This window comes from Castanea sativa, chromosome 7 (genome assembly GCF_040712315.1).
Source record: "Castanea sativa cultivar Marrone di Chiusa Pesio chromosome 7, ASM4071231v1".
NCBI classification, from domain to species: domain Eukaryota; kingdom Viridiplantae; phylum Streptophyta; class Magnoliopsida; order Fagales; family Fagaceae; genus Castanea; species Castanea sativa.
This window is the reverse complement of record NC_134019.1, coordinates 46316343-46332313: the sequence shown is the minus strand read 5'-3', so window position 1 is coordinate 46332313 and position 15971 is coordinate 46316343. Positions and strand designations below refer to the sequence as shown.

General features: G+C 34.1%; 1 pseudogene; it reads left to right on the top strand.

Moving 5' to 3' along the window:
• The first annotated feature begins 1970 nt into the window (after window positions 1–1970).
• On the top strand, window positions 1971–7082 carry LOC142644571 (putative inactive chitinase-like protein LaCIC; annotated as a pseudogene).
• The last annotated feature ends 8889 nt before the right edge of the window (window positions 7083–15971 follow it).

The following is a 15971-nucleotide window of genomic DNA, read 5'->3' as shown; positions in this document are numbered from 1 at the left end:
GTGCCTAATCATACCCAACATTTAAAATGGAAATTTGACTTTATGTTTCTACCGTATTAAAATCTACTTACAAATTACTCTAAGACAATTCCTTTCAAATCAAGGATTTCATAAACAATTTGCAATTATGATTGAAGATAAAATGACTAAACAACATCAAGATATAATATATACTGATATATACAAATAACAAAGAAACTGAAATTTAGCTCCACAAATAGAACATAATTTGGTTACCAAATAGAGAAGTAGATGTGCAGGACCAAAGTAACTAAAACACAAAAGTAGGTGACCTCCCCATTGATCACAACCCAGTGACTAATTCTAGGTCCACAATCTACACATTTTATTCCCATGATCAAATATAGGCTTTCCCAAAAATGAAAACCTAGATAGTAATTTAAACTTTCTCACACTCATAAATTGATAAAAACCACCCACGTCATCACTTCAAACACATCCACATTCAATGACACCAAAACCAATTGTCAACAAAGCTCATAATTAGAAACAAAACCTTGTTAGCATAGGATTTAGACTTTCACAGATTTCCCCATCCGATTATCTTTATTCTATTTTTCCATTGAAGTACTATCTTATTCTATTCCTAAACTGAATCAACCTTGTGACTTTTTTTTTCCCCATTCAATACATATGAAGCAATTTTCAATTATTTGACATGAACTTTCTAAAGTCGGGTCCCTTTTTCAGTTTGGTTCAGGTATTTCGTCAAACACTTTAAGGGTGAAGGGTTGGGATTCTATTCTCTTCAGCCACACCCTCAAGTGGGGTTATTCTACCTCCGGGTGTTGGGGCTTCTCTGATTTCAATCAAAATACAGCCATGTATAAATCCAAGACACAATTTTGATTGAAATCAGGGAATATTTGCTTATACATGTTTTCAGAGGTAGTTTAGTTCCACTACCACCTCCAAACCCATCAATCTATGCTAATCATTCAAAAGAAACACTCCCAAACATAACCCTAAAACATACTTAATAGCCAAAAACAATAGAACAAAATTAAAAACTTACTGGTAATGTTTTTGGAGAAGTGACGGTGGTTGTGTGAGATTTTGCATCATTCAATAGGCTGCCTTTCCATGGTGGTGGCGATCTGTAGTGGCGGCAATCTGTGGCGGCGGTGGCGACGGGGGGAGAATCTGAGTTGGGTTTTGATTTTGGAGGAAGGAAATGGTGAGTTTTAGGTTTAGGGAAGGAGATGTTTTAGTGTGTGAGTAGAGGAGATATTTTACGTTTTTTTGTTTTAAGGAGGTATTAGATTTTGTAAAGTGTATTTGGTGGGGAAAAATTAGATTTATTTTTAAATTAAATTTAAAAAATAGAAAAAAAAAATTTAAATGCTGACGTGGAAAATTGTAGGAGCTTCAGAGGTTTCGGTTTTATATATATATATATATATATATATATATATATATATATATATATATATATATAAGAAATGTAAACTTTATTTATGTTTTATTGACCAATACAACCTGATGTTTAAATTTAATTAATGAACCTATTGACTGTATCTAAGATACTGAATAATGGAATTTTCTAGGAAAAAAAAGAAAGAAAAGAAAAACTAAATCAAATTATAGCTACCTGAATAATGCATTATCTACGTACCTTGCTTCCTAGATTTATAGCTACCTGTTTGCACACTGTGAAGTTACATATGAATATATATAATGAATGATGTCTACAAATTATTAATAGAATTCATTACAACAAGATAAGGTCACCGAGAAAAAGCCACCCGCATATTCTTCGTTTTTTTTTTTTTTTCGTTTTGATAATCACATGTTTTTCTTTTTTAAAGCTAAATTATTTAACAAGTCCAAAACCATTAAAGATAAACAGAAAAAACTTGATCCCTCTCTACTGCGCTATATATACCATTCCACTCGATCACCAATTCACCATCCTCAAACATCAACTTGAAACACAAACAACTATGAAAATGAGGTTTTGTGCTTTGGTTATTTTCTCTTTGTTGTTGTATGTTGAGTTAGCAGAAGCTCTGACACTAAATTGTTAAACAAATGACTGAACAAAAAGCTTTTATTTAGAACTTGACACTTTGAATTACAACACTTTACAAGCACTAATGCTTGACACATATTCACTGACACTAGTGCACTGCAAACACGCACTTACTCACCAAATATACTTGCACACACCTCACTTCTAGACACCTACACACACTTCACCTTACAAACAACTTCACACCTCTCACTTGGTGCTTTATGACACTCACTCACTTCACACCTCTAGGAGTCTCACTCACTCTACTTCACTTCACACCTCACCACATCTATTTATACTAGGTGTATATTGGTTAGGGAACCAACTTGAAGCTTCTAGATCTTCCTTTTTATTGGCATTAAATTAATGCCATTCTCCAACCTTCCAGACTTTTCTATAAACATGTGGCTGAATTTTTCTTTTACATAGAAGTTTCTAGAAGGACATCTTATAGAGAAATCCGGAATGCAAGAGAATGTTCTACAAAATGAAAGAGAGGTTGAGATAAACTCTAGATATTTCTAGAGAAAGAGATTGTGTGAGAAGTTCTTGAAATTTCTAGAGAATTTCAGAGAGAAGCAAATTGAGTGGAACTCTAGAAATTTCTAGAGACAAGAGAATTAGTGTTGATTTTTAACATTGTCTTCATTCCAAGAAGGCTTAGCAAAGCAATGTGGTATGCAAGCAGGGGGTGCTCTTTTCCCAAATGGGTTGTGTTGCAGCCAGTGGGGCTGGTGTGGCACCACAGCTGCTTATTGCGATGATGGTTGTCAAAGCCAATGTAGTGGTGGCGATGACAGTAGTGGTGGTGGTGGCGAAGGAGGAGATATTGGTAGTATAATTTCAAGCGATGAATTTGATCAGCTACTACCTTATCATAATGATGCTACCTGCCCCGCAAGGAATTTCAACACTTATGATGCTTTCATAGAAGCTGCAAATTCCTTTCCTGGCTTTGGCACAATTGGGGACATTGACATTCGTAAAAGAGAGATAGCTGCTTTCTTAGGACAAACTTCAATTCACACGAAACTCCCGGTAGTTCACTGTACCTTACTTATTAGTATAATTAGACAAATTGTTACGGATCATAGATGACATGAATACCATACTATTGAATATTGATTGCTAAAGGAAAACATGATTTTGTCACATGCCATAGTCTATAATGATAACATTCTTTCTTTATTTTATATCTATATGAAAGAAAAAAAAAAGGGGCAAAATATACTTTGGTAAAGTGAATTGATTTTCAATTCTAATTTAAAGTTATTGCTTTTAATCGTTAATGTATTCGATGGCTGAGGTCACTCATGGATTACAATTTAAAGATAAAGTGTATTATTTTTAAAAAAAAAACCAACAATGACTTTGCTACATGCATGAGTTATACAATTTGTTTCTTTAATGGATTAATAATTTATGTTGTACATGAAGGGGGATGGGCAACTGCACCTGGTGGCCCATACTCTTAGGGGCATTGCTTTGTTAGGGAAATAAATGGTGGATTATACTGTGCACCGAATCCCAATTATGCTTGTGCTTCTGGTCAAGAATATTACGGCCGTGGTCCTATTCAACTTTCATGGTTAGTACATGACCTTATAATCCAAAAGTTTAATGATCTAAATTTTGTACATAGAGTCACAATATTTTTATTGCATACCTCACATGATAGTGTCAATTATAAATCTATACAAGAATCAATAATAATTTACTCACTCGAAAATATTGTCCATGTAACATTACTCTTTGCACTAAATCTATTGTCATGTACACTAAATCACTAATTATGACAATTTAGGAACTATAACTATGGGTAGTGTGGAGAAGCCTTAGAGTTGGATCTATTGAACAACCCAAACCTTGTGGCCACTGATCCAGTTATTTCATTTAAGGCAGCAATTTGGTTATGGATGACTCCACAGTCACCAAAGCCATCATGCCATGATGTAATCGCTGGAAATTGGAACCCGTCTAGTGCTGACATTGCAGCTGGTCAGCTTCTTGGCTATGGTACCACCGCAAACATCATCAATGGTGGCCTTGAGTGTGGTCAAGGTCCGAATGCTCAGGTGGAGAGTCGCATTGGATTCTATAAGAGGTATTGTGACTTTCTTGGAGTTGGCTATGGTGACAACCTTGATTGCTACAGCCAAAGCCCTTTTGGAAATGGGCTGTTGGTAGACACTACGTAATTCAATAGTCCAAAATTCTGAATCTAGATTACTAGATTTAGTTTGTGGGCACCATGTTCTAGTCCTAGCTTTCTAAATTACTTTGTATTACCTTATGGTCTTGTGGTTAAAATGAAGAATAAAGATACTTTGATTAATCAGAGAGGTTAATCAAGGGTTTGATGTGAAGACAGATATGGATGTTGCTGTTACTTTTAAAAGTAATGTATTTCTTTATTACTTAATGAAGTAATGTTAAATGTTTGCATAGCTATCCTCTCCAAAAAAGAAAAAAAAATTACGCAATTGTTAAAAGTAATTAAAGTGAATTAGAGTATCTTCAACAAACAAGGTAAATGCAAAATCCTCTCTAATTTAGAGAGTAAAACCAAAAAATATTGCTCCAATAGTCTCAGTCACTCTATAAACAAGAACAATCACTCTTTTGGTCTGAAGTGCTACTGTTTATTAAAAATTAAAAACTTTAACTGAATAAAAGATTAACTCGACCCAATTAATATATTCATGTTTATTTCAACGGCTATGGTAACAACCTTGATTGCTACAACCAAAGACCTTTTGGAAACGAACTGTTGATGGACACTATGTGATTAAATAACCCAAAATTCTAAACTACCTTGTAGTCTTGTGGTTTAGATGAAGAATAAAGATCCTTTGATTAATCGGAGGTTAATCAAGGATTTGATGCGAAGGTAGATAAGGACTTTTTCTGTTTCTCTTTTCTTTCTTCTACCTTCTTGTTTGCTATGGATGTTGCTGTTATTATTAAAAAAAATTACACAAATGTTAAAAGTAATTAAAGTGGACTAGCTCTTTGAAATTCTTGTTACAAAATAGCAGCCCAATGTTACGCACCACTATCAAACATCTACTCCACCCATACCTCTCTTAACCTTGAAAGCCCAAGTTCTAGCAAGGCCCAAGGCCTATAGCACAACTTGGGCTTGACAAGTTGTAAAAAAGGCCTAATAGACCATTATATTGTGTTAGGTTTTAAGACCTTAGGGACTAATATATTAGAACTTCAATATGTATTATGTTGGCAAACCATGATCAAAACGTTTAGTCTTGTTTTAGACTACTCAAAATATGTTTAAGTTGTAAAGTTGGAATCGAGTGTTATGTAGGATTTACTGTGTAAATCTGCCTAGCTCGATCAATCGAAAATTAGACTCGATCGATCGAAACTCGTGCAGATTTTTTTTCTGCAAAATTTTCCAACTCAGCCCAAGCTCGGTTTTACGTGTAGGGTTTTATGTTTTGCCTTAGGTATAAAAGGGAAAACCCTAGTCACGTTTTAAGGATGCTCTTTATGCTGTGTGTGTGAATCTTTTGTGAGATTTAGAGGTGTTTGCCTTCACATACGCTTAGGATTATCAAGATCTAGATTGATGTCAAGAGCTTGGTGATCAATTAAGTTGCAGATTCAAGAGCTTAAAGATATACAAGCGGGAGTGCTTGTGCTTGCTGAGAATCCGAGAAGGAAGTAGTTCGTGGACTCGGAGCTGTCACATGGTCATGGTAGTAAGTTTCTTACTCGAGGTAGCAATAGGATGTTAGTGGTCTAAGTCACTATTGTGTACACTTCAATTCTTTTATAGTGGATTCAGTTTTACCTTGAGGATAGCTAGGTTAAATCCTCCCTAGATTTTTTACCAGTTTGGTTTTTTTGGGTCATCATATTGTTGTGTTCTTTATTTTCTGCACTTTACAATGATATGATTTATATGTGTTAACGTAGATCTGCATAATTTACCTAAGTTAATCACTTGGATAAATAATTAGGTTAAACTCGTTGTGTTTAAGGGGTCTAAAAATGTACAAGTGGTATCAAAGTGGGTTAGCTCTTGTGTTTAGATCCTTTGATCTAAGAGTTGATCCTTGACCCCTTTGTCATGGATTCTTGGAAGATCTTTTTACTAATATGCCAACTTGTCTACTTGTTGTTTTTGTCTCTTGTTGCTTTTGTTAAATCTTTCCTTGAGCATCTTGGTATAATTACATGTGATGATAATTATTTGTGTTATACTGCTTTAACTGCCTTAAAAGCACATGATTCTTGTCTTTGGTATTTGGATAGTGGTTGTTCCAGGCATATGACAGGAAATAAAGCTTTATTCAAGACACTCTTTGAAGGAAAAATTGGGACAGTCACGTTTGGAGATGGAAGCAAATCTGTAATCAGAGGCATTGTAACTGTGGACATTCCAAGGTTGCCGGTTTTTGAAGATGTCTGGTATGTTGATGGGTTGAAGGCTAACTTACTCAGCATCAGTCAGATTTGTGACAATGGACTGAATGTTCTCTTCACCAAGTATGAATGTGAGGTACTTGATGGAGGAGGTGACTGTATGTGTATTGGTGTGAGGACAACTGACAACTGTTATGGTATAACACCAAGTATAAGCAACATGTGTTTTAGTGCAAAGATCAATCAAGTTGACTTATAGCATTAACGGTTGGGACATGCAAGTCACAAAAAATTAGAAAAGATTTCCAAGTGTGATGCCGTTGTTGGTTTGCCTAAGTTTGAGAAGATAGAAAAGTGCATCTGTGGACCATGTCAGATGGGTAAACAAGTGAAGTCTAAGCATCCTTTTGTAACTGATGTTCAAACTTCCAGACCTCTTGAGTTGTTGCACATTGATCTCATGGGTCATGCCAGAGTTCAGGGTTTAGGTGGAAAAAAGTTTATTCTAGTTGTTGTGGATGATTTTACTAGATATACTTGGGTTGTACTTTTGAAAGATAAAGCCGAGGCTCCTGAAAAGATGATACATTTGTGCAAGAAATTGCAAGTTGAAAAAGGTACTGTGATAACCAGAATCAGAAGTGATCATGGAAGATAATTTAAGAACACAAAGCTGGTTACCTTCTGCAATGATCAAGGCACACATTAGGAGTTCTCTTCACCCAAGACACCACAACAGAATGGAATAGTGGAACGAAAGAATAGGGTTGTTCAAGAGATGGCACGTGTCACGCTACACAATAAGAAGATGCCCAAATCCTTCTAGGGAGAAGCAGTTAGCACTGCTTGCCATACACTCAATCAGGGGTATTTCAGACCTAATTCTAAGAAAACTCCCTATGAACTCTAGAGAGGAAAGAAGCCTGTTGTCAAATTCTTTCGAGTATTTGGCAGTGATTGTTACATTTTATGTGATAGAGAGAACCTATAAAAGTTTGATTCAAAGAGCGACAATGGATACTTTCTGGGATACTCTTCCACTAGTAGGGCATATAAAGTGTACAATTTGAGAACCAAAACAATCATGGAATCTTCCAATGTTGTGATCAATGATGAATTAAGCTCAGAGAGTCATTCAAAAAACACTTCTCTTGTTCTAGAAAAGATTATAAAAGTTGATGATTCACTACTTGATGATTATGTAGGCAAGCATAGTGAGGAAGAGCTGTTGTTGTTGAATGATACAGTTTCAGTACCATCAAGTTCAAAACCATTCACACTAGTTTATGACACTAAACAAGAACAAAGTGAGCTTAGTCCTCCATCAGAAAAGAAAAGTGCCTCCACATCTCTGGTTAAAGGTCCATCTTTTAGAGTTAAGTTGAATCATCCTGCCACAAATATATTGAGTAGTCTGAATGATAACATGAGATTGAGATCCAAGGCCTTGAATATGATTACTCACTCATACTATATGTCCCAATTTGAACCGAAAAAGGTGGATGAAGCACTTCAAGATGCTGATTGGGTTAATTCAATGCATGAAGAACTGCATCAATTTGTTCGAAATGATAAGTGGGAATTAGTTCCTAGACCAAAGGGAGTTAATGTGATTGGAACTAAGTGGATATTTAAGAACAAGTTAGATGAACATGGTACTGTTACAAGAAATGAATCAAGACTTGTTGCTTAAGGTTACACACAAGTGAAAGGGATTGATTTTGATGAGACTTTTGCGCCAATAGCAAGACTGGAATCCATTAGGATACTTTTGGCCATAGCAAGTCATCTGAATTTCAAGCTATATCAAATGGATGTTAAGAGTGCTTTCTTGAATGACATATTGCAAGAAGAGGTATATGTTGAACAACCGAAGGGTTTTGTTGATCCTCACAGACTGAATGATGTCTACAAGTTGAAGAGAGCCCTCTATGATTTGAAACAAGCTCCAAGGGCTTAGTATGATAGGTTAACTGCATATCTCACCGAGCATGGATTCAAAAGAGGATTTGCAGATACTACTCTCTTCATACAAAATGATAAGGATTACTTTGTAGTAGCTTAAATTTATGTTAATGATATTGTTTTTGGTGCTACTAATGACTCTCTTGCTCAATCTTTTGCAGATGAAATGAAGGCCATGTTCGAAATGAGTATGGTTGGTGAACTAACTTATTTCTTGGGATTGCAGATGAAGCAAACGGATTCTGGAATTGACATCAACCAAGCAAAATATGTAAGAAATCTAATCAAGAGATTTGGACTTGACAAGACTGCACATGCTAGAACACCAATGGTTGCAAATGCAAAATTAACCAATGATCCATTAGATGAGTCTGTTGATGTTACATTATATAGAAGCATGATTGATTGTCTTTTGTATTTAACTGCTAGTCGGCTCGATATTGCTTTTAATGTTGGTGTTTGTTCTAGATTTCAATCTAATCCTAAGGTTTTGCATTTGAATGCTGTTAAAAGAATCATTAAATATGTTGGTGGAACTTGTGATTATGGATTGTTTTATAGTAAAGAGTCAAATTTATCTCTTGCTGGATTCTCTGAATTGATGTCAAGAGCTTGGTAATCAATTCAGTTGCAGATTCAAGAGCTTAAAGATATATAAGTGGGAGTGCTTGTGCTTGCTAGGAATCCAAGAAGGAAGTAGTTTGTGGACTCAGAGCTGTCATGTGGTCGAGGTAGCAATAAGATGTTAATGGTCTAAGTCACTATTGTGTAAACTTCAATTCTTTCATAGTGGATTCAGTTTTACCTTGGAGATAGTTAGGTTAAATCCTCCCTAAGTTTTTTACCAGTTTGGTTTTCCTGAGTCATCATATTGCTGTGTTCTTTATTTTCCGCACTTTATAATTATATGATTTATATGTGTTAACCTAGATCTGCATAATTTACCTAAGTTAATCATTTGGCTAAATAACTAGGTTAAACTAGTTGTGTTTAAGGGGTCTAAAAACGGACATATTGTATGCTATGGACTATGTTTTTATCATTCTCATTCTTTATAGAGATGAATAAACCCTTACTTTTGCAGCAATGAATGATTGGTCATCGATTAAGTTCTATGTCACACACATGGACAAATCTCTTAATCATGATCTTGCTATATATATATAGAGAGAGAGAGAGAGAGAACTTTTTTTAGCCACACATGACTAGAGTTATTAAATGACAATCTCCCGTGACTATTTATTATTCCCTTTGTAGTGAGTGTTTAGGAAAACTATTTTATGTTGCAACTTGCAAGTGTAATTTGAAAATATGACTTTGTATTTTTTTTGGAAACAGTTTATCTAGCTTTTTACAGATGTGTGCTAAAGTATACTTATACCTTGAAAAAATTGAAAAAGTGAAAACAGATGATAAAAAGTGAAATTTTAAAAAGTTATACATAAAAACTAAAAATTAAAAGCTAAAAGTCAAAACTGATGCCAAACAGATTAGCATGTTTAACTCTTCTTTTTAGAGCCATATCTCCACTCAGAGGGTTTTGAAACCATTTCCTCTTCCAATATTTCAATACACATGATATGATTGATATATTGGAACATACAATAGTTTGGACTTTGGAATCTTTCTGGATGAAGATAAAGCTCTCCTAAAAAGGAGCTTACAAATTTAATAACACTTTTTTTTTTTTGAATCACACTTGTAACACAAAATAGATGAATGATTTAAAAAAAAAAAAAAAGATGAACGAATTGGGTCAATGTTTTTAATGAACTTTCATATACCATTTTGGCGAAACTGCACTATTGGTTCCTGAAGTTTACCGTATGTACGTAATTAGTCCCTCAAGTTTGAAGTGAGCACAATTAGTCCTTTAAGTTTTAAAACTACGTTGTATTGGTCTTTTTACTAACTGTTGTTAACAGTGTTACTTACGTGGTTAATGGAACAATGACATGACATTTTTTTTAATGATGTAGCATGTTTTTAATTAAAAAAATTTTAAAAAATAATTACCACGTTAGATGAAATTGAAAACGCATTGACCTGATTAAAAAAAAAATCTGATATTTATTTAACTAAGGCACTACGGAGAGAGAGAAGGGGAAGAGAGAGATTGACAGCCACAAGCCTAGCCGCCGTTGGAGACCAAAAAAATTACTTTCTATCTGTTGTAAAACCCACAATGAGAGATGAATGGAGTTAGCGTGTATTTGTTTCTCAGCAGACCTCATTTTGTTCTCTACTTTATATATATATTGTATCTGGGTCTTTCTTATATTTTGTGGGATATTTTATTGGATGTATGATTGTTTTTGACACAATGATTGGGTTTCTTTTTTCTGTGAAAGGCTAATGGGAGAGTTATTGGTGGTGGTGGTATTTGTTTCTTTTAGTTTCCAATATAAATCAGCCTTTTACTTTATGTGAAGATTTGGGGTGGTTGGTTTTATTTTTATGTTTTTTTTATTGATTTGTTTATTGGGTAATCTGTGTGGGATTTTCCAGGCTTTCAAGGAAGGTGTTATTTGACTTAGAAGCCAAAAAAAGGGGCTTGTTTTTGTTTTATGTTGAAGCTTTTGTGCAAGAGATTTGATTGTGAGAAGCAAATTGTGATGTTTATTTGTGGATGGGCTATGATGGGTTTCAAGGGATCTTGGTTCTGATGGAGATGAGAGCGTGTTTTGGGAAAGTTTCATTTATGATGGATCTCTAGAATTTCAATGTTGCTTTGATTCTCATGGAGGAAAAGATTTGATTTTTGGTGGTCATTATGTCAATGGTAGTTGATGGGTTTTAGGAAGTTTGGTTTTTGGAGCTTTGAAATCCATATAGAATTGTTTCTGGGTACACACCCAATTTCTTTTGACCCTTCTTCTCAGCTTAGAGGAGGAGGAGGAGGAGGAGAAAGTAGGGGGTTTTGTGTGTATAACGTCTTTTAGGATTTGAAGGTGTTTGTTTGACAAAGAAAAAAAAATGGGGGAAGAGACTAATTCCTGGATTAGGAGAGCAAAGTTTTCTCATACTGTGTCATAGGTTGGACTCTTCAAGATTGGCCTCTGTTCCATTTTCAATTCGGCCTGAACGAATTTCAGGTTTGAAATCAAGGCTTGGAGCAACTTCTTCTAGTGAGAAATCAACTACTATTTATAACAAACAGAGATCTTTGTCCCCTCTACCTGAAACTAGGCTCAATGATGTGTTTAAGGAAGCGAGGTCTGAGAGGAAGAGATTCATGACTCCATTACCTCGGAGAAGGGAACGGGCAAAAGGGGTCTTGGGAAAGTTTGTGAATAAAGATTTTTTTTTAAAATTTTTTTTAATTAAAAACATGACACATCATTAAAAAAAAGTCAAGTCATTTTTTCATTAGCCACGTAAGTAACACCGTTAACAACAGTTAGTAAAAGAACCAATACTACTCAGTTTTAAAACTTAAGAGACTAATTATACTTACTTCAAACTTGAGGGACTAATTGCGCACACAAGGTAAACTTTAGGGACCAATAGTGCAGTTTTGCATACCATTATGATCTAGATGGCTATATCGAAAATAATAAATTTATTGCATTTGTGAAATACATCTTAAGACTTTTAAGAGTTCATTTTTATCTCTATTTTAAATAATACATTTACATTATAAGCTTTTGAGTAGCTAAGAAAGCCATATCACTGTATCTTAATTGTGTCTTCTAAGAAAAAATGAACAGTAGGGGAATAGAATTGACATTCAATAAAGTCGAATAAATTGAAAATCAAATAGCTGTTAGATTCTACTATTCCCTTATTAACAAATTAACAATTGCTTTAATGGATAACAAAACAAATAGTTATATACTTTTTTTTTTTTGAGGAAACAAATAATTATATGGTTGACAACGCTAGATCTCAATCAAAATTGGTGAAAGAAGGATGGTCGTCTTATTCTAACCTTTTCCTATATATTCAAACATGGCTTATGACCCAAACTTTGATATTAATTTGTATAGGTAAAATATAACTAAAAGAAAGACATATATATCAACGGCTATCAAGAATTCATGAGATTAACGAATTCTTATATTTCAAAACTCTAGCCAACATCTTAGAACTATCATTAAATAATTCATTTATGCAATTATATAGTACATATGAGATAGGAGATATATAATACATTACCCAAAAATAATCAAATGCTTGAAAAGTATTAGACATTTTGTCGAGAAATAGAAAAAAAAGTCATGGATCCTCTGTATGGGTAATGATATTTAATTTTGTACACCTATAAAGTATCTAGCAGGGGACCAAGTCTAAGGTGGTAAATTTCCATTTCCTTGTAAGGTGTTGGGGAAGAACACATGGCAGTGAATGGGAAAAGTGATAATACCATGTGAATCATATGATAGACCGATGGTCACTTCAAGAAAATGAAATATGATGACCTCTGAACAATAAGTCGGTAAGGATAAGGCTAAGGCTAAATTTATGGGATGTTCTAACTTTTCTTGAGCATATCCTCCCTTTTTTATTTTTAAAAAGTTTAGGTTAAAATGCAGAATTTATTTTTTATGTTTCACTAAAATTTATTACAATCTTTTTATTTTGCTTTCATTCATTTAAACTCTCTAACTTTTAAGTTTATTGAATTAAGATTTTTCCATCAACTTTTGTTATATGTTGTGGTAAATTTTCTAAATTTTTAAATATTTCTTCCAATTTTTTTTTAATTAAAAAAAATCTAATAAGAGTTGAGGAAAATATTTTAATTGAATAAATCTAAAATTTAGAGGACCAAAATGAATGAATGCAAAATTAGAAGATTGAAATGAATGCTAAAATTTACGAAGGAAATTCACTTTTCAGAGGTAATATTGTTTAAAGATTTATGTGGACATGGTGCTTAGAAGCAATATAATATGTGATTATCTTTTAAGGATAATACAATTTTTTTTTTTTCTGAATAAGGATCATACGACTTATTAGTTCTGATATAGCATCTATCATGTTAGTTTGCAAAATATATGTATTATGAAAGAATTTAACTAGTTTCCAAACTTGTTTTGCCTTTTTTTGTTCTTGAGCAATGTCAGGCTTACATGTCTAATAAAATAAATCCAACATGGGTTGGAATCATTTTTCAGCCTAGTAGATTAGTGTAAGAAACCATTGCTTTTCTGTTGAATAAAAAAATAACCATTATTTTTCTCATCAATTTTCAATATATGATGTTGTGAGGTCACTTCCCCAATTATCAGGATTTATCCGCTTTGGGGAGCCAGTCCCTCACGGTTTATCGGCTCAGTACCGAGTGTGGAGAGCGTACGGATTTTCACCAGGAGCAAGGGCTAGACCTTGGACTCGCAGGCTTGACACCGCAGTCCCACATCGGCAAGAGTTCCCTCCCACATATGGTTTATAAGCTTCTGGAGCAACCATATGTGTACCACTACTACACATGTGTAGTAGTGGTACACATATGGTTGCTCCAGAAGCTTATAAACCATATGTGGGAGGGAACTCTTGCCGATGTGGGACTGCGGTGTCAAGCCTGCGAGTCCAAGGTCTAGCCCTTGCTCCTGGTGAAAATCCGTACGCTCTCCACACTCGGTACTGAGCCGATAAACCGTGAGGGACTGGCTCCCCAAAGCGGATAAATCCTGATAATTGGGGAAGTGACCTCACAGATGTTACATCCAATCCATAATGTTATTTTGACACCAAATTAAGATGCATGCATGAGAAAAAAAAATCAATGTTTTGGATTGCATATATCATATATGCAGTATTACTAAAAACGAAATTTGATTATGGCAAAAACTTGTTAATAACATAAAAACATGATTAAAATCTTATTTTCAAATTATGAATACACTGTGTAAAACAAACACTGCCCTTTTATTATAACCCGTTGATTATAATTACTTATAGCAAACAAAGACTTCTATTTGTAGTCTAGATATGTCATATTGGTCACATGTTAAGAAATAAGAAAACACCATCATATATATATATATATATATATATATATATATATATATATATATATATATATATATATTAATTTCAAACACAAGTACAATAATGTAGATGTAGTATATTAAGTTCCTTAATTTTTATATGTAACTTTGAATTTAATTTATCATTAGAAATATTAACATTATTTATGTCAAAATGATCAATAAAACCAAATGTTTAAATTTAATTTATGAACCTATTGACTGTATCTAAGATACTAAATCTTAGTTATTCATTATGAATGATGTCTACAGATTATCAATAGTATTCTTTCTTTCTTTCTTTTTTTTCTTTTTTTTTTGGATAAGAAAGAGAATTTCGTTCAACTAAAGAACAGAACCAGAAACAACAAGGAGGACATAGCTTGGAATGATTGTGGCCATAAATTAATAGCATTCATGTACAACAAGACAAGGTCACCAAAAAAAAAAAAAAAACTGCCCACGTTTTTTTCCTTTTTGAAGCTAAATTATTACTAGATAAGATGGGAAGCTGAAATCTGCCATCGGGATATTGAACAAATATTCCCAAAACATTATAGATAAGGGCAAGACTTGCTGTTCTTTAGTTTTTCATTTTAAAATTTTGTTATGTAGATTTTTCCTCATAAGATAGGAGTGTATTTTTTAGTTAAGTAGTCATATGACTCAATTTTAAGTGGGGAACTTAAAGAACAACATGTAAGGTATTGTACCTAAATTTTGTCCTCAAAATAAACAGACAACTTGATCCCTCTCTACTACGCTATATATACCATTCCACTACCAATTCACCACCCTCAAACATCAACTTCAAACACAAATAACCATGAAAATGAGGTTTTGTGCATTGGTTATTTTCTCTTTGTTGTTGTCTTCATTTCAAGGGGGCTATATCAAAATTAATAAATTTATTCCATTTGTGTAATACATCTTAAGACTTTAAGAGTTCATTTTTTTTTTCTCTCTTTTAAATAATATTTTTACATTATAAGCTTTTGGGTAGCCAAGAAAGCCATATCACCGTGTCTTAATTGTGTCTTCTAAGAGCATCAGCAGTGAGTGTGGTATATGGCAAATGTAAAGTATATTTGGCATTTAGACTTAAATATTGCTCAGCAATGAAAATGGCAAATTGGAAAAGCCAAATTTTTTTTGCCATATAGCTACAGTACCATCGTAAATGTAAGATGGTACTGTAGCTAAATGGGATAAAAATAAATAATTTTTTAATGCTCCTTCTCGTTTATTTACCCGGCAATTTCTCTCTCCTCTCTCATTCTTTCTCTTTTTTTTCTCTCTCTTCCTTCTCTCTTTCTCATTTGCTCTCTACTCTCTCCAGACCCAAACTCTCTCCGATACCCTCTCTCTCACCGATGACCCTCTCTCTCGCTGATGATCCTCTCTCGCCAATGACCCTCTCTCTCGCCGATGACCCTCTCTCTCTGATACTGATTCCGACGAGGCATCGTTGCTCCGATCCCTTTACCGATTCACTCAACCGACGAGGCATCGGTGCTCCGATGACCCTCTTCAAACCGACATTCTTGCATGTGTGGATGACCCTCTCTCTTCAAACCGACAAAATCAACATATCGGTGAGTGATGTG